General features: G+C 38.1%; 1 protein-coding gene and 1 pseudogene across 1 annotated transcript in view; both read left to right on the top strand.

Annotated features, from left to right (window-relative positions):
* Positions 1-20,301, top strand: part of LOC114609463 (contactin-associated protein like 5-2) — a 737,464-nt gene that overhangs the window by 112,516 nt on the left and 604,647 nt on the right. The window lies entirely within an intron of this gene.
* LOC114609467 lies at positions 15,442-19,251 on the top strand (annotated as a pseudogene).

The following is a 20,301-nucleotide window of genomic DNA, read 5'->3' as shown; positions in this document are numbered from 1 at the left end:
ATGGCTAAAGAGTATATCAGTATTTCCAGTGCTCTGATACACAAGTAGCAATGCTTGATACCCAGGATATATGTAAAAGTGAAACAATATGGCAGCCCATTGGAATTCCAGCTTTCATGAGAGAGAAACCCCAGCTATACTAGCAAGCTCAGAGTTAAATTGAGAGATTATATGATAGCTAGTCAACAGGACACAGATCATCATTACTTCAGTAGAGTGTCAAGGTTATTGTCTACCTGTGTTTTTTCTGTGGTCAGGTTTATAGGGGATGGTCAATTAAATCATGTTAGAACACCAATAACACCATGCTGACACCATTCCTTTGGCATAGAGCCCTGGACTAGGACTGTGAGTGCAGGAACTGAGCAGAGTACAAGCATGTGGGCATGCATACATTCGTTTCTCTCTTCTGCGGATAGGATATGACTAGTTGTATGAAGTTCTTACCTTAACTGCCCTACATGACAGACTGCAACCTGAAAATGCAAGATGAAATAAGCCTCAGTCTCCCCTAAGCTAATATTTTAAGGTATTATATTATAGCATAAAAAGTGAAACTATTATATACCCCTCTAGTTAATAAGATGTAGGAAGATGAAGAATCTTGATGTTAACCTTGGACTTCTGAATTCATGCACACACACACACACACACACACACACACACATGTTCCTCCAAACACATGTGACTACACATGTGTAAAAGAATGCACACTACACTCACATTTGTTTTTGAAAAAGCCCGTCAATTGCCCATGCCTTTCAACTGTGCAAAAATGCTTCAAATTCTAGAATCTATCTGCACCTTTTACTTTTCTCTATCAGAATTTGATGAGTATATTCTCATTAGATTTACATTTTCAAAAGCTTCTACATTCATATAACATATAATTTTAAAGGGAATGTAGAGAAGAGCCACATTCATGAAGATAGGTAACAGTAATTTGGACATTGTTACTACTTTTCCCTTCTCCCCTATTAGATTTCAGTAAGTTATTAACTATTAAGAAACTATAGCCAAGCAGTAGTGTGCACACCTTTAATCCCAGCACTTGGGAGGCAGAGGCAGGCGGATTTCTGAGTTCAAGGCCAGCCTGGTCTACAGAGTGAGTTCCAGGACAACCAGGACTACACAGAGAAACCCTGTCTCGAAAAACCAAACAAAAGAAAGAAAGAAAGAAAGAAAGAAAGAAAGAAAGAAAGAAAGAAAGAAAGAAAGAAGAAAGAAACTATAATTCAGGCAGTGGTGGCACATGCCTTTAATCCCAGCACTTGGGAGGCAAAGGCAGGTGGATTTCTGAGTTCGAGGTCAGCCTGGTCTACAGCTGAGTTCCAGGACAGCCAGGGCTACACAGAGAAACCCTGTCTCAAAAACCAACAAACAAATAAACACCTCTAAAATATTTTTATATTTGTTTATTTCTAAAACTAACAAGGCTCCCTTTAGAAGTACAAAAATTACTTTTTTAAAAATATGCAACTTTATATTTTGATTGTTTAGAAAGAAGATCAACTTAATATTTGTTTATATCAGACTCCTTTGTTTGGTCTTATGTTTATTTTTCTTGGTATATATTTCTGAATATTGCATACAAATATGCCATGGGCATAAATATATGTATATAAATATGTATGTGTATTTATATGTTTATTATATGTCTATAAATGTGTACGCATAGTACACAACTAGATTCATCATTTTCATATATGTTAAAGGCATTTATTTATAATTACATATATTGATAATTTTCAACTCAGCTTCTATTGTAATATTCCCCATGATTTTAACTACTCTCAAAGTATTTGCACAGATGAGTTAAGAGGCAAATGCATCATCAAATAATTTGTACAGAGATGTAGGATCATGTGAGGCCTGGAGTCTGAGACCAACCAGGGCCACACAGAAAGGCTATGTTTCAAAATACCTTCCATATTGCTTAGAGTAATTTTACTTTTTAAAATTTGTAATAATAAAAACCTACTCCCTTTTTTCACTACCTTGAGAGTGAAAACTATATGTCTCAAGGAAAGCTTGCTATATCCTTTAATCTTCCAGTTCCTGACCTGTTTCTCCTATATCATTTCATGTCCTCCCCAACTACCCCTCAGCATCACATCCCTGGCATATAGACAGAATTGCACATACTGACATGTGTTAGGTTAGTGCCCTCAAAAGGCAGCAAAAGATGATGGCCAGAGAACAGTGCCCTTCTCCACATATTGTTAGCAGGAGAAATGAATTAACTTGTGTAGTGACAGAAATTGTGCTTTGATATCAATGGTAAAATGACTCCTGTGGTAGGATGTTCAGTGCTTCAGAACAGGCTTCTCCACAACAAGCAACTTTCTCTCTCTCTTTCTTTCTTTCTTTCTTTCTTTCTTTCTTTCTTTCTTTCTTTCTTTCTTTCTTTCCTTCTTTCCTTCCTTCCTTCCTTCCTTCCTTCCTTCTTTCTTTCTTTCCCTCTCTCCCTTTCTCTCTCTCTCTCTCTCTCTCTCTCTCTCTCTCTCTCTCTCCTCTCTCTCTCTCTTTCTTCTTTCTTTCTCCCTTCCTTTCTTTCTCTTTCTTCCTAACATTTAATTTTTTATTTTATGAATATTAGTAAACTGTAATCAGGTACACAAGAGACACCATGTGCTTGCTAGAAATTAAACTCAGGACCTCTGGAAGAGCAGTCAGTGCCCTTAACCACTGAGCCATCTCTTTAGCTCCTCCCATGTTTTTTTAATTCGGGATATTGGGAATGAAAATCAGTTTCTACTTGCAAAAATCTGTCTGCCACAGTAATTTTAGTGATCCATTTAGTGTGGCCAGTAGTAGTTTGCTTGAAATTCTCTAACTTTATTAAGTCCTCTATAATCTCAGTGTCCCAGAGGCAGGATTCAGACTCAGTTTTGAATGTGAATTATTTGATGTTGTAATTTGTTCTGATAGTAAATCAGAATTTGATTTTTTTGTCTGTTTCTTTGGTTTATAGTTCTGAGCTTTTGTTATTGTTCCAGTTTATTTTCACTGATATTTAGGGAAGTTTTTACAATTCTTAGATTTCTAGGTTTTGTGCTCTTGTCAGTTTGCTTGTTAATACAAGGTTGATGTCACTGGCAATAGATGCTAGCCAGCAACTGTTCCTGTAAAAAAACAGACTCATGTGAGTTCTGTATCTGAAAGTGTTCCTCCAGGAAAGTATGTTGGTGTTAGGGCTGAGTGGGTGAATCTTTGGATAAATACTCACCTTTCAAGCCCTTACATTTGAGTAGCAGAAACCACATGAAAAAGCCAGCCATTCTGAAATGCACTTGAATCCCAACACTGGTGAAACAGAGCCAGGATAAACCCAGGGTCTCTCTAGCTAGTTCTTCCCAGGCTTTCTGGTGAGTTATAAGCTTGAGACACTTTCTCTCAAAATAAGGTGTGGGCTTAGATGACCACTCACTGGAGGATAACATTTACTCCATGACACTGCTAACCTGAGTTGATTACAAGGAACTCACATAAAAATAGAAGAGGAGAACCAATTCCACAATGTTATCTCAATATTTTCTACTTGTGTACCATGGCACACAAGCTTACTCCCCCTACCCTCTACATGTACACACACACACACACACACACACACACACACACACACACACACATAAACTGAGAGGGAGAGACAGAGAGACAGACAAAGAGACAGAGAGATTGAACCTTAAACGTGTTTTGGAGCTCAATCATTATTGTTGAATTCCACAGGCCAAAAGAATTTGTCCTTGAAGTTGAAATTGTTCTTGAAGTTGTTTCATGAACTACGTGAAATGCAGTTCTGACAGCTGAACAGAGTAGAAGCAGGAATTCCACTTCAACCAAAGACAAATGCACTTCCTATTTCCAACTATTAAAATCCAGTGCCTATGGCTTTCTGAAGATTAATAGGATTTTTGATTTTTTTTTTATAGGCTTGACTTTAGATTCCCAAAGCTAGCCCAATTCCTTTGCTGGTGGCCATTCATCTGGTAATTTCTGCTCTCTGAGGACAAAATAATTTCAGAATATGCATTCTCTATTTCTGTAAAAATGCTAGTAAGGGCTGGTTTAAAAAATAAGCCACAGAGACTATAACTTCCTTTATACCAGCATGCCTTAGGTAGTTCTAAAGCTAATGAATCTGAATAAACAAAGCAATTGGCTTCTGGCCTCCTGCTACAAATAACTTCATGAAAGAATAGTTTGGAAGCTTACAAACAATGCATAAAAATATGTGACTGTTCTGGACAAGACTTCAAAAAAGCCTGTGGGGCTAAGATGATTCCAAGCACAGAAAACTAATTTCCTGTAAACAGTAAAGAGGCAAATATTTGAGGTAAACATCGGTTATCATTCTCGAGAATCTATTTTCTGCTTGTTTTCTGAGTACTGGCTAAAAATTTGAAATTGTTACTTTCACTATAACTTTATTCATTTGCATTTTGCCATTTTTGTTGGTGATATCATTTTATGAACTGTTTCATACCTGCTTCTATTAACAAAATGTACATATACATACATTGGATATAAAATGAGAAATTTCTAAGCATGTAGATAATTTTGTGCTCCTTTTCTATTTTTCATATCTATTTATCAAAATGAAATGTCTTTGTGACATTCTCAAAATGAAGAAGAAAGTGTGTGTGTGTGTATGTTTGTGTGTGTGTGTGTGTGTGTTTGTGCCAGAGGGTCACCTTAGATCCTCAGCCTCAGAAATTACCTGTCTTGGTTTTGTTGTTGTTTAGAGACAGGCTTTATTGTTTGCAGGGCACTTGCCCAGCAGGCTGGAGTAGGTGACCAGCAAGTCCCAGCTGTCTAAGTCTCTCCAATTTCCAAATACTAGGATTTTAATTGCACAGCCTCATGTATTGATGCTTTTCCATAGATTTTGGGCATTATACTCAGGAGTTACTGCTTGCAAGGCAAGCAATTTCCTGACTGAAATTATCTCCTCAGCCCTGCACACATATCTTTAGTCTATATGAATACACCTTCATTTCCCCCATTAACTCTCCTTTGAATCAGAAATGCAATTCTTCCAGTTTTTCCATCCCAGCCAATTTATTCTACTTGACATTCACAAATCATTCATTTTTACATTTTACTCTCTTTAAATTTCTACATATAACATTTGTTCCCAATAGAAATGAGTAAGAACTATGTGTACATTTTTACTTGTCCATTTCTGTATTTTGTACCACCACTTCATTATTTGAAGAAACATATTAATCCTGTCTGCCTGGTACATTGGGATGACAGATACTTACTTATTCTCTCTGGTTGGCAATTCCTATCCCCTTCCGCAATTATTGGCACAGAGTAAATATTCCACTAAAAAAGAGACTATAACTGGGTACAAGGCTGGTAAAAATCGACAGTGAGTGATCAGTTGTAGAGCAAACATCTATAGCAACTTCCTCCTCCAAGACTCAGCGATTGATTATACCAGAAGTTCAAAATTAATCTAAAGCCAGAGGATGGAGAGGAATGGGGTGAAATGTGACGTGATTGTTGCACACATAAACTCTCAGTGGCTTTAACACTTGTACAACATCAAGGAAATTATAATCCCAGCATACAGTAGGAAGAAACTGCAGAGACTCCACCTACACCTAGAAGATACTGGTAATTGATAGCTGCTTGTTGAGGAGAATCACTTTTGTTTAGAGTTGTGGTATCTGTAAAGTCCCCTGTGTTGCAGTGGGTAATCTGACATTCATGTATAGCAGATGGGCAGCACTAATTGTATACAGTATCAAACACATATTTAAGAAGGGGCATGAAGTGGGGATGGAGATATTTTTGGTGTACTAGAAGAGATTTCTACATTGGGTAGAGGGGATAGACATGATCAAGATATATACTGATATTACCTATCATGTAATAAATATGAATTATTATTGGGAGATGATACATGGATGAATGAATAAAATACGCATCTGAAAGTGAGGAGTAACTTAAAAATTCCGTATTATTTTGTCAACTCCACAGAGATACATTCTCTGCTAATTATTTTAGGAGACCATCAAAGTTAACATAATATTTTCCTTTTTATTGTATAAAATATAGTAAAAATACCTGTTTTGCTTTAAAATAGACTACACTCCTAAGAAATGCAAAAGAAAAAACAATGAAATGTATACTCAATGTGTCACAATCTAATGGAAATGACTAACACTAAATTTGTGTTTCTCTACTTGTACTGGGCTCAACAGCTGCCTTTCATATACCAATATCCATAATCTGTCCATTCACAAAGTCTAATGTACTTGATTCTTTCTCTTCTGAAGATTAGGGTAAAACACAAACTATGCATTTTCTTGCAATCACCATTACCCCTTCTAATGTTTCTTTATAATTGTACACTAATCCTAAACCATCACCAGCTCTCTCTCTCTCTCTCTCTCTCTCTCTCTCTCTCTCTCTCTCTCTCCCCCGTTAAAATAAGTTGAAAGTTTTGAGAATTCGATAAGGTGTTCAAGATCAAGGTAGTGACCCAGATTAGTGGGTGAAAATAGCATATGGTATGGTTACATCTCAAGCAGAGAGATGCACAGGTTTTATAATAGAGAACAGAAAGAAAATTTCCTCAGGCCAGGACACAGGGAGGATTTCAGTGGATGTCACACTGGATGGACTACAAAGTGTTGAAAAGGTGACAAAGAAAGATTTAGTGAACAGACATCAGTGTGAATCAAAACTTACTCACAGGACTGACATGTATGTTCAGGGGCCTCAAAAAAAAACCAGTACCTAGATTATACACAAACTAAATATTCACATCTGAGAAGCAAATCTGGACTCACAAGCAGGACCCTTCCCACAATGGACTATATATGTCCTTGCGAGGTCTGAGAAGTTTGGGGCTTTAAACAGTTGAAAATGAGTCTGAAGAGATGGCTCATCAGTTGAGGGCATATACTGCACTTGCCAAGGAGCAGGATTTGGTGGCTCCTATAACCTATGTCAGGCTACTCACAATTACCTATAATTCTATCTTCATGGGATCTAATCCTCCCTTGTGACCTCCAAGGGAGGTGCATTTATGTTCACAAACCCATGTCCAGGAACCTACATATAAACATAATTTAAAAACTCAAAATAACCAGACATTTAATATGAATACTCAGGAGTCAGAGGCAGGAGAACTCCTGTAAGTTTAAGATTATCCTGATCTACAAAGGGAGTTCCCAGACACTAAGGAGGAGGATAGGGAGAAGGGAAGTGGGATAGGGAGGAGGAGGGAGAGGGAGAGGGAAAAAAGAAGAATAAGAGGAAGAAGAAGGAGAGGGAGAGGGAGGAGGAGGAGGAGGGGGAGAAGAAGAAGAAGAAGAAGAAGAAGAAGAAGAAGAAGAAGAAGAAGAAACTAAAGTCTCTGAATGAACTTTTGAATGAAATCAGAGGAATGATAAAATTAGCAGTATGGTCATATAAAATACAGTTAAATTTTAGATAAATAAGTGGTGCTTATTTTAAGAATAGCTTTTTTAAATCACATATATATATATATATATATATATATATATATATATATATAAATCAATTAAAGAGAAATAGTTATTGCTATTCTGAAAATCAGGTTTTAAATGGGTTCATTCTAGTGGCAGTGTAGAAGATGAATTGGGGAAGAAAGACCAATTAGAGGGATGAGTTGTTAAAATCCAGGTGTGTTAAAATCTTGAACAAAAGAGGCTTGTGTTCAAGACGTAGAAACTTTTGTTGCCATGACACAGAAACCTAAAATCTGAAGAGAAAGACTATCTTTAGATTTTGTTCAGAAGTCCACAGACATTTTACAATGAGTAGGTGATGTTAGTGTTCCAGTACTGCAAACCTAGTCATGTGATTGACAAATCTATTCCTTTGATTAGTAGATGCATAGGGCCTATCTGCTCCACAGCATGTGGTGTAAATGATGTTGTAAGATCTCCTAGGATACCAGAATTCATTGGTTCTCTTGGTTCTCAGGTCTAAGCTCTCAAACCTTCACAAATGTAGTGTCTTTGTTATAATTTGAATATTTCAGTGTCTTCATACAAACATTAATTCAATGTCTTTTTCATCAAAGGACATTAATGTTTAAGTTAAGGGACAGAGCAGGTAATCAGTACAATTCAATAGTCTGATTTCTTTCCCTTGAAAATGTGCTCCTTGTTATTCCAATGTAATCAAAAACTATGCGTTTCCTAGCAGAAGTTGCACTGTCCACATGTGACTCCTCATTCACTCACAGTGTCAACATAACTCAGTTTGTTACATGGCTTATCTCTTAGAGCTAGCTTGGTTTATCTTTTGTATTCATATTAATTCAAAGTTACCAGATCGATCAGGAAGATAAATCTCTGTCATGTTGTAAGATTCTTCTAGAAAATATTACTGGGCATCCAGAATTTGGAAAATCTAATAGTATTTGCTTAATATAATAGCTTTGTCAGCCAGGAATGGCACAAGAATATAGAGTTATATGGCACTTTACACACTTTGGGTTACTGCTAAGGTTCTTTTTAGGTTAAACCATGAGAAACTACATGAAGGTGTACGTAAGTAAGCAAAGAAAATAAAAAGTTGTAGTCACATGACTGTTTAGAGGGTGTTCTATCCATCCTATAGAAATGGCAGAATGAAACATTAACCACACTAAAAGACAGAATCTTAACATTGATTGATCAAAGCTAACAATAAACCAGATACTATTTTAAGAACACCTCAGACACAAAGTCTCAATGTATTCTCTTGGGTCTCAGATCCAAGTTTTTAAACATGGTCCATCTCAGCAAGATGTCTCTATAAATATATTTTTCTTTTTATTTATTGTTCTTTCACATAGTACATCCCAACTGAAGTTTTTTCTTCCTGCACTCTTCCCAGTTCTTTCCCCACATTCTCTCTCTCTAAATAAATAAACCTCTTATCTACTTCCCTTCAGAAATGAGCAAGCCTCCAGGAATATCAACAAAATACATTATGGAAAGATGCAGTAAGAGTGGGCACAGAACCCAGTAAGAGGAAAGGGGTCACAAGAATAGGCAAATGAGTTAGTGACACCCCTATTCTATTGCTAAGAGTCTTAGAATATCTCAAAGCTAAACAATTATAAGATATATGCATAGGATCTAACAGAGGCCAATGCATTCTTCATTTTTGCCGCTTTAGTCTCTGTGAGCACCTATGAGCCCTGCTTAGTTAATTTTGGGACCTGTGTCCCTCTTGTGTCATAACTCCTCTGGCTCCTCCTCCTCCTCTTCTGTGGCATTTCCAAGATTGCTGCATAATGATCCACTGATGACAATTGGGCTGGACATTAATCTGAGTAGAGGAGAATATCAGAATATAATTAGGAATCATTTCAATTACTATTTTAAAAATTTTTGTTCTACCCTATGTCTCTGGGCTGTCCAGTTTCCAGTTTCTGGCAATCCAGGTAGTGTGGAGCATGGGCTTCAAGTTAAACCAGTAATTGCTTAGCCATCCCCACAAGTTTTGAGTCACTATCTCCAGTATATCTTTCAGACAGGGAAGGTTATTGGTTAAAACTTTTGTGGCTGGATCAATACATTCAGATACATTATCATAAGCTAGCTATGGAGGACCACGAGACTCAAGATGAGGTTGTTACTTTATACAGGGTGTTCCCAAAACCCATCTCCACCCAACCTAAAAGGGGGGACTTCTGCCCCTAGACCAAGCAGAGAGGGGCCACCCAGAACACCCTCTGACAGGCAATCTGAATTTTGTTTAGGCTGCGAGGCTAAGCACTGCAAGGGAATATAAATAAAAGATAAAAAATATCTCTCTGGGTTCCCTGAGGGACAAGTCTGCCTGCATAGGGGTTGATGTCAAAAGTATCCCCTCTCCAGGAAAAAGACATTGGGATGGGTATGACCCTCATGCCTCACTGGACAACGACAGGGGGACCAGAGCCAATACAAGGTCCCCTTCAAATACTGGAGGTCAGGCCTCTATCCCCACCTTCACAAGGTTAGAATTGCCACAGCCCTTCTATGCTTAGAGAAGGGAGGAGATGTCAGGGGCATCCCTGCGTACACACTGAAGGCCTAAAATCAGCCGTAGGTCTAAAATCAGCAATAGGCCTGTCCTACATGTATACTAACACCAAGTCTTGGGTCTCAGTGGAAAAACATTGAAACAGATGGCTATAAGCTAATGTAAACAGGCAGCTTTTGTGAAAATTTACAAGCCTGAGTAGTCATAGACAAGCGAGTCATAGGCAGAGTCATAGTGAATTGTCCCCTGAATCTTCACCTAGCCGATACCCGGTTCTGAAAGATATCTGTATTCCCCCTGAACACCCACACTCTAGTGTCATTCCCTTCCCCACATCCTGCCTTTCTGTGTTTATAACCCCTGTGTGAATGAATTATGATTTGAGAAAAATAAATTATTTAAAGAAAAAAAGAAAAACCAATAATTTATACATATATATATATATAAAATTGTAGGAGTGCTTAAATACAATTCCTACTTGCCTTCCCAGGATACCCTGCTCAATATGTGGCTCCTTTTTGGATCTTTTGAATTCAGTGTTCCTTAAACAGTGTCTTGTTTCTGTACTGTGCTGGGTACTGGAACATGAGTGCAGCCTTTCAACTTAGCAGGGAAGTTAATCCTTATGTTACTTAACCTGCTGAACATTAATGAGTAAGGCATTATATTAATGAATAATTTCCACATGACTCCCATATGGTAGCATTAGGCATATATGTATTTTTCTCTAAATAAAATGTGTATAAAATCTGCTTCCAATATGTTGACTCTAAGACATTTATGATTATGTGTAATTTAGAATCACCCACCATTTTTCTTAATGCAGAGCTTTCTGAGTCTCCCCAATTAAAATCTAGTTGGTTCTATTGGGTCTGATATCTGTCAGGTTCAAGTTCCCAAGCTGTTAACTGTTGTGAATCAGAAGCAAACATTCAAAATAGTTGTACAAGAAACACATTCTGATGTATTTCTGTGTGTGTTTACATGCATATAGATATATTATATAGTTCAGTGTTGTGTTTAGAAGCAGATAATTTACCAACTTTATCTGCATTTCTATACTTACATCTATAAAATATAAACAAGATATACATTCATGTATAAATATATCAAAACAACTCCTTGTGAAAGGTGATAAGCCTAAATATAAGTTTTCTACATCTGCACATGCATAGATGTATGTTTTGTATGCATGTCTATTTATATGAGTGTCCATATGTATGGTTGCATGCACATGTGTATTCATAGAGTGAACAGAGGACCATCTTGAGTGTTATTTCTCAGCTTCTTTCGCCTTGTTTTTGGAGACAGTTTTTTGTTGTTGTTGTTGTTTTGTTTTGGTTTTGGTTTTTTGAGACTGGCCTCAAACGAGTAGACTAGTCAGTCTGGTTAGCATGTCCCAGGGAACTGCCTGTCCATGTATCCCATGAACTGAGATTACAAGTGTCTACTACCATGCCTGAATATGCTCATGCAGGTTTTCAGAACCAAATTCTGGGTGAGGTACTTTCAAAGCACACACTTTTCCAAGTGAGTCATCTTCTCAGCCATTGAGGCACATTTCACTTGAACATATAGTTATAAGTACATTTCTTAGTGGCATTTAGGCTGAGTGTGTATAAATGCAAATAACTACTCCTGTTTTCTCCTTCAGTAATAATAAAGTACATGATCACATTCCCTATTTTATGATAAATTCATTACCAAGAATGTTCCTACAGAGTTATCTACCTACTAGCTGTGTTAAACTATGCTAGGATGATGATCTTTTCAATTTTCCTGAAGTACCTTACTTTCTACATTGCCATATGTCACAGGTAAATCTGGCAAGTCAAATAAGATTCATAAACTTGTGGGACCACCTGGGTCCTCCTATAAAGTCAAGTTTCAACCATTTTCATCTTTTTATCCCTCACTCAGCTGTACAAAAATTGTTCAGTTAATTAATGAGAACACAGCACAAACTTAATGGGTCCTGCACTCCTGGGTCATTTCTCCTCCCTCCACTGGAAGTTCCCATTCCCTTCAGAGGCAAATGTTGTCTTTGGAGGAAGGGAAGAAAGCGGCACATGAAATGAGTTTGGGGCCATACAGTTAGGAAGCAGAAAGTAGACAAACATAATGAAAGCATAAGATGAACTATAAAGAGATGTTTCAGTGGTAACCATGCTGGCTGTATAAGCCTCTGTTATCCTAACACTCTTACAGCAAGACAAAAAACAGATGCAGCAGACTTCTTCGAAGCTTCAAGCCCAGCTATCCTGGACTGAAATGAAATCCCTTTTCAAATAAAATGGAAGGTAGGGCTTGACACTTGAGGCAGGCCTCTTACCTTCACATACATCATGACATGTAAGTACATACACTCTCATACACAAACATACATAATTGCACATGTGCATCACCCACTTAAGCTATTCAGATCTCAGCAGGACACTCACTGTTCCTTCACACCTGCTTTCCCTTACTCAGTTAATCAGAATCCATAAGAAAAAAAGAGGCAGAGCCTTGAAAAAAAAACAGAGAACCTTGAGAAAAGTGGTTCCTATATGTTGTTGGCTGCTGGCTTCACAGCACAAATTGTATCTTTATGCCACTCTTTTCAATCAAGAATAACCTTAAAGTACACCCATACTGGAGGACAAGCAGCATCTATTAGTAACATGCTTAGGAGTTCTTGTCTGAAAGCAGAGAAGCCCAGATTTCAGTTAGAATTCTTTCTAACCTCAAAACTTAGATCCAGGACATTGGATTAGCACTTCCATTTTAGGAAACATGGGATGAGAAAAAGACAGTTATTTCAACAGAAGCTGGCAAGGTAGACTACAATAGTAACTCAAAATCCCTGAGAACTTACTAGAACCCATGTGTCACAATCACAAAGAACTGAACAGCTGGAGGCAGCCTGCTAAGCACCAGTAAGATGAATTTGGTGTGTGAACGATGGTAGGAGTTCATTATAATAAGCCACCTTCATGAGTGTGTCTCAAACATAGACTAGAGAACACCTCTCACAGTAACTTTGACAAGCATCTAAGGTTCTTACATGTTTATTTATGTCCATAGCTTTTATCAAGTTTTCTGGCCTATAGTAAGTTAACAGCTGACCCTCAGAGAATTAGTTGCTCATAGTTTATTCTGTGTGTTGGATAGTTTATGTCACCTTGAAAGAAACTAAGAACATAAGGAGAGGAGGAAACTCTAATTGAGAAAATGTCTTAATAACATTTTAGTGTAGACCAACCTATAGAACATTTTCTTAATTAGTGATTGATAGTAGGAGACCCCACCCTATTCTGGATGGGATCAAACCTTAGCTGGTGGTCCTGTGTTCTTTACTAAAGCAAGTTGCACAAGCCATGAGGAACAAGCCAGTAAGCATCACTTCTCTAGGGCTGCTGCATCAGCTCCTGCCTCCAATTTCCTGTCTTGTTTAAGTTCATGTCCTGATTTCTTTCAATGATGAACAGTGATGTGTAAGCATAATCCAAGTAAATACCTTTCTTTCCAAATTGCTTTAGTCATGATGTTATATTGCCTCACTAATAACCCTAACTAAGGCACCCTGCTTCCAGTTTGGCTTTCCTCACTAGTTTTCTAGAAACTAGAATTTATTTGAAAGAAAAAAGGGCCTTATTTTTATTCACAATCTGAGATAAGGTTAAATGCAAATAGTGCAGAAAGCCAAGAACATGGTCTCAGCAGCTGGAAGAGTATATAATGAATGGAAGACTATCTTCATTGGTGATGACATATTAGAGAATAGAGAATATCACTGAGATGCAATCAGTGGGTGTGGATGAGCTTAGAGATGAGAATCAGGTAGAGACAGATACAAAGAACTGGCCACACCATTCTCTGCAACTGAGGAGACTGTAAAGAGAGGGAGGATGAGTGGGGATTTTGGAAATGGTAAAGAGCACAGAAACATTTCTGACAATTATCTGCCTGTCTGTCTGTCTGTCTGTCTGTCTGTCTACCTATCTACGAATAGATCTATAAATCTATCAATGTAGTAATCTATGTCAGGGCTTCATATAGCTTAGGCATATACTCTGCTAAACGACCATATCATCAGAACAAAATACTCATGTATGTGGGTGTGTGTGGAGGTGCGTGGATGTCTAGTATACATTTTTCAGTGTATGTGTGCACATGTGGGAAACTATTGGATTGTGGACATGTGCATATAATACTTTACCATTGAGCCATGTCTTTGGGAATTATTATTCTTACCTTTTATTCTTACTATTCAGGAAACAAATATTTGACCAGTGTCTGCTGCTTTATCTTGTTAGAGATATACAGGAAGCATTTGACATTATAGAGTTTATATAACAATGTAAATAGTACACACACACACACACACACACAATCTACATGTACGGTTCTTTTATTTGAGTTGGAGTTTCCCCAGGGCCCAATACTGATTATTCTTCCTGATAAAAGTCAATATAACTTTGAATGGTCTGCATTCAACTATTTTGAAGTTTTATTCCCCTGACTTCTAGGGAGACATTGATTTGTTGTGGTTCCACCTTTGGCTTTCTGGTTATCAAGCATAGTTTAAAGTTTGTTGAGAGTAGGTAATTATATTTATTTATGCTTGGAGTAATTTTAGGGAAGCTTTATCCTCAAACTACCCAGGTAGCTCTTGAATTTACAATACCCCAACTTTGGACTCTCAAGTATGTGGTATTATAGGCATGTACTTCCATGCCTCTTAGAGATGAGAGTTTCATAGGATGTAATAAAAGTAAGCTATTTTGAACATTTTATTAAATAATATAATTTTAATAATGCCAAGTAAGACTACAAATACTCTTCATTATTGTAATTGTATCAATCCAACTAATACTATGATTAACAAAGGAAATCAATCTTTTTGATTTAGAACATCTTTTGTTTCACAATATTTCTAAAATAGTGCTTCCAGAGGCATTCAGTTTAGAATTTGTAAGGTCACTGCTAATGGATTGCTGAAAGATTCCAAAGTAATTTGCTGTGTGTTGGGATTGCTGTTCTGAAGATGTAGAAGTAAGATGTACATGTCATTCACATGGTGACACACTGCCGGAAAAGCACACAGGCCTGTGCTTGTTACCTGTACCAGAAAGAAATGCAGGTGATGTCTATGAGTATGGCTTTCATTTCCCTCTCACGAACCTTTTCAGCTACAGTAAACTTTATCTCTGGAAAACTGAGGGGGAATCAAAATTTCTATGACTAACTGTAGAAAATGACATAGAGTCTTCTTTCTAGTTAAAAAAGAAGATACAAAATCTTCATGCATACAATACAAGTTAGAGTATTCACTTGTATTGCCAGACCACTTTCCCTAAGTACTCTTCTGGGTGGGATTTATCTTCCTTTGCTTCATAATGTATATGTTATTTAAATACTCCATTACAGTGGTGGTCTGAATAGAAATATAACATGAACCATTATTTGCATAACAGGTAAGAATGATATATATGAGCAAACTTCTAGGATAGTCAGAAAAGAAGTATAGTAGCAATGAACTGTTTCATGAGTTAAATGTAATAAAGGTTCTAGTTTAAGATTCTGTGAGAAAGTTATGCGAGAAATGTTTTATTCACTGATGTAATTGTCATAAAAGCAAAAGGGCCAGAGTTAGATCTCATAACCAAAAAATGCAAAATAAATAAAATATAAAAATAAAACTGACATAGCACTGTGTATATATAACTTCAGTACTGATGATGCAGTGACAAAAGTGTCCCTGGAGTTAGCTGTCTAGGAGTCTAGAGAAACCCACAGGTTCATGTTCAATGAAAGATTTTGTCTCAATAAAGTAAAGGAGAAAGCTATTAAGTAAGACATTTATGTTGGCCTCTGGCCTCCAAATTTATCATCACAATTGTGGATTCACACACATGAAACCAACTTCAGATATACACCATACATGCTCACACATACACATATACACACAAGTCTTATAAGAGTTGCAAAAATTAACAGTATCTAGTAATGGGTACCATCACAGATAACCTGAGGACCCAGCTAGAAAATTTTACCAGCATGAACATTCAGAATACTTACTGCATCAAGTGTCCCACTTTAAAATCAAATATCCTACAACCCTATAAATAATTCATACCAAGATTATCCGTGAATAAAAACTATTTGGCTTGAGAATAAAACAGATCTCTCAACAGAATCATGATCCTAGCAAAAAAAGCATTGCTTCTGGTATCCACTTCTCTAAACCTGTTTCAGTTTACAGTTATAATACTATAAATGCCTATGTAATGTAGATATCAGTGGGGCCATTTCTAGTCAGTAGTGTTCCATAAACCACAGGAACTATCAGTAGGTTTCATATATACATATATATGTAGGTGTTTTATAGTAAGTATTTTCTCCAACTGCCTTCATTTGTATAGACTGTTGACTGTTTTGTTATACTTTCTAATATCATATCTTCTACTAAAATACTTTGTGCTTAGCTGGGCGTGGTGGTATATGCCTTTAATCCTAGTGCTCAGTAGGCAGAAGCAGGCAAATCCTTGAGTTAAAGGCCAGCCTGGAGTGAGTTCCAGGATAGCAAGATCTAAATGGAGAAAACCAAAATTAGTAATAATAATAATAATAATAATAATAATTCAGTACTTTCCTCATTGCTGTGTGAAAATATCTAACATAAGCTCATGAGGAAGAAGCATTTATTTTGGCTCATACTTTGAGGGCACTGTCCATCATGACAGGGATGTCATGGCAATAGGAACATGATGCAGCTGCTCATAGTAAGGAAGCTGAGAGAGATGAATGCTGATGCTCAGCTCAATGTTTTCTTTGTACTCAGTCCAGAACTTCAGTACCAATGAGATGCTGCCCACATTAAGAGTAAGTCTTCCCATCTCAACTAAGCTCATCGATAAACACCCTCAAAAAGGTGTGGAGGTATCTCTTAGATCCCGTTAGCATGACAGTATTGGTCATGAAGAGATTATTGCAGTTGTGTTAGCATCCACCCTGAACATTTAAACTTCTTACTGAACATCATTCTGCTATTTCAACATTCTGTCACAGATTTTACTGGAAATTATGGTAATTTAATACACACTTGTCAGCAAAGCGTCGGGACTGCCAACGCCGTCCAGTTCCTCTGGCAGTGAGGTGGCAGCCGGGACAGCTGCGCTGGCTTCTCAGCATCCGGCAACCGGCACGGTGCGGTCCAGACTGAGACCATGAAGCAGATTCTTGATGTAATCGACAAGAAACTTAGGAACCTGGAAAAAAAAAAGGGGGAAAACTTGGTGATTACCAGGAACGAATGAATAAAGGGGAAAGGCTCAATCAAGACCAGCTGGATGCCGTATCTAAGTACCAGGAAGTCGCAAATAATTTGGAGTTTCCAAAGGAGTTACAGAGGAGTTTCATGGCATTGAGTCAAGATATTCAGAAAACAATAAAGAAGACAGCACGTCGGGAACAGCTCATGAGAGAAGAAGCAGAACAGAAGCGCTTAAAAACTGTACTTGAGTTACAGTATGTATTAGATAAGCTGGGAGATGATGATGTGAGAACTGATCTGAAACAAGGTTTGAGTGGAATGCCAATATTGTCTGAAGAGGAGTTATCATTGTTGAATGAATTCTACAAGCTAGTAGACCCTGATAGGGACATGAGTTTAAGGATAAACGAGCAGTAAGAACATGTCTCCATTCAGTTGTGGGATACGCTGGAAAGGAAAGAAAAGCCTGTATGTGGAACAACGTATAAAGCTCTAAAAGAAATTGTTGAGTGTGTTTTTCAGTCAAACTACTTTGACAGCACTCACAATCATCAAAATGGGTTGTGTGAGGAGGAAGAGGCAGCATCAGCACCTACAGTGGAAGACCAGGTAGCTGAAGCTGAACCTGAACCAACAGAAGAATACACAGAGCAAAGTGAACTTGAATCAACAGAGTATGTCAATTGGCAGTTCATGGCAGAAACACAGTTCAGCAGAGGTAAGAAGGAGCAAGTGGATGAGTGGGCAGTTGAAATAGTTGAGGTTGTAAACTCACTCCAGCAGCAACCTCAGGCTGCAGCTCCTTCAGTACCAGAGCCCCACTCTTTGACCCCAGTGGCTCAGTCAGATCCACTCGTGAGAAGACGGTATGTACAAGATCTTATGGCACAAATGCAAGGACCCTATAATTTCATACAGGATTCAGTGTTGGATTTTGAAAATCAGACACTTGATCCTGCTATTGTATCAGCACAACCTATGACTCCTACCCAAAACATGGATATGCCTCAGCTGGTTTGCCCTCAGGTTCATTCTGAATCTAGACTTGCCCAATCTAATCAAGTTCCTGTACAACCAGAAGCCACACAGGTTCCTTTAGTTTCATCCACAAACGAGGGGTATACAGCATCTTAACCCTTGTACCAGCCGTCTCATGCTACAGAGCAGCCACCAAAAAAGGAGCCCATTGATCAGATTTAGGCAACAATATCTTTAAATACAGACCAGACTACAGCATCATCATCCCTTCCTGCTGCTTCTCAGCCTCAAGTGTTCCAGGCTGGTACAAGAAAACCTTTGCATAGCAGTGGAATCAATGTAAATGCAGCTCCATTCCGATACATGCAGACGGTGTTTAATATGAATGCTCCAGTTACTCCTGTTAACGAACCAGAAACTTTAAAACAACAGAGTCAGTACCAGGCCAGTTATAACCAGAGTTTTTCCAGTCAGCCCCACCAAGTGGAACAAACAGAGCTTCAACAAGATCAGCTGCAAACCGTGGTTGGCACTTACCAAGGATCCCAGGACCAGCCTCATCAAGTACCTGGTAACCACCAGCAGCCCCTCCCCCCCGCCAGCAGAACACTGGCTTTCCACATAGCAATCAGCCTTATTACAACAGTCCTGGTATATCTCGAGGAGGGTCTCGTGGTGCCAGCGGCTTGATGAATACAGGGATACAGGGGCCCAGCCAATGGCTTTAGAGGAGGATATGATGGTTACCGCCCTTCATTCTCGAACACTACAAACAGTGGTTATACACAGTCTCAGTTCAGTGTTCCCCGGGACTACTCTGGCTACCAGCAGGATGGATATCAGCAGAATTTCAAGCGAGGCTCTGGGCAGAGTAGACCACGGGGAGCCCCACGAGGTTGTGGAGGGCCCCCAAGATCCAACAGAGGGATGCCGCAAATGAACACTCAGCAAGTGAATTAATGTGATACACAGGATTATGTTTAATCCCCAAAAACACACTGGCCAGTGTACCATAATATGTTACCAGAAGAGTTATTATCTATTTGTTCTCCCTTTCAGGAAACTTATTGTAAAGAGACTGTTTTCATCCCATAAAGACAGGACTGCAATTGTCAGCTTTATATTACCCGGATATGGAAGGAAACTATTTTTATTCTGACTGTTCTGTCCTAAGCGTCATCTTGAGCCTTGCACACGATACTCAGATTCCTCACCCTTGCTTAGGAGTAAAACATTATATACTTATGGGGTTATAATATCTCCATAGATAGTTGAAGTGGCTTGGGAAAAAAAATGCAAGATTGACTTTACAATGGATAAAATCTACAATCATCCTGGGCAGACAATACCAACTTAGATAAGGACAAACGAGTCATAGGCAGAGTCATAGTGACTTGTACCCTGAACCTTCACCCAGCCGATACCCAGTTCTGATGATATCTGTATTCCCCCTGATCACCCACACTCCAGTGTCATTCCCTTCCCCACATCCTGCCTTTCTGTGTTTATAACCCCTGTGTGAATGAATTACGATTTGAGAAAAAATAAATTAAAAAATAAAAAAATAACACCCCAACCCTAAAAATAAATAAATAAATAAATACTACAATCAGCCCTAGAATTATTCAGTGGTAATTGACAAAGTTAAAGCATTTTCCTTGAAAGATGGAAGGAGTGTAGTGTGGTTTAGCAAAATGACTGAATTTCACAGCTTTTCCCATTAAATTGGAGCACCAACAGATTAAAGGGTCCTTAACCATACAAGTGAGGCTGGCTACCAGCCTCGACATAGTACTCACTAGTCTTCTGGCCAAACAACTGTGATTAAAAAACACATGTAAATTGGTCTTTAGTAGTGGATACTGTGTAAGACAAAGCCAAAATGCAAATCAGGCTTTGATTGGGTCTTCTGGAAAGCATGCATAAAATATGGGGTATAATCTGATGGGCTGCTTCTGTGCTCAATGTGAGCTACTCAGATACCTTTTGATATTTGTTTCTCTGAACAATGACTTACATGAGGATTGGTCCTGCTTGTCATTCCTCACAATAATCTGCAT

Source organism: Grammomys surdaster, unplaced genomic scaffold (genome assembly GCF_004785775.1).
Source record: "Grammomys surdaster isolate TR1022 unplaced genomic scaffold, NIH_TR_1.0 125973, whole genome shotgun sequence".
Lineage (NCBI taxonomy): Eukaryota > Metazoa > Chordata > Mammalia > Rodentia > Muridae > Grammomys > Grammomys surdaster.
This window is presented reverse-complemented; position numbering and strand designations above follow the sequence as displayed.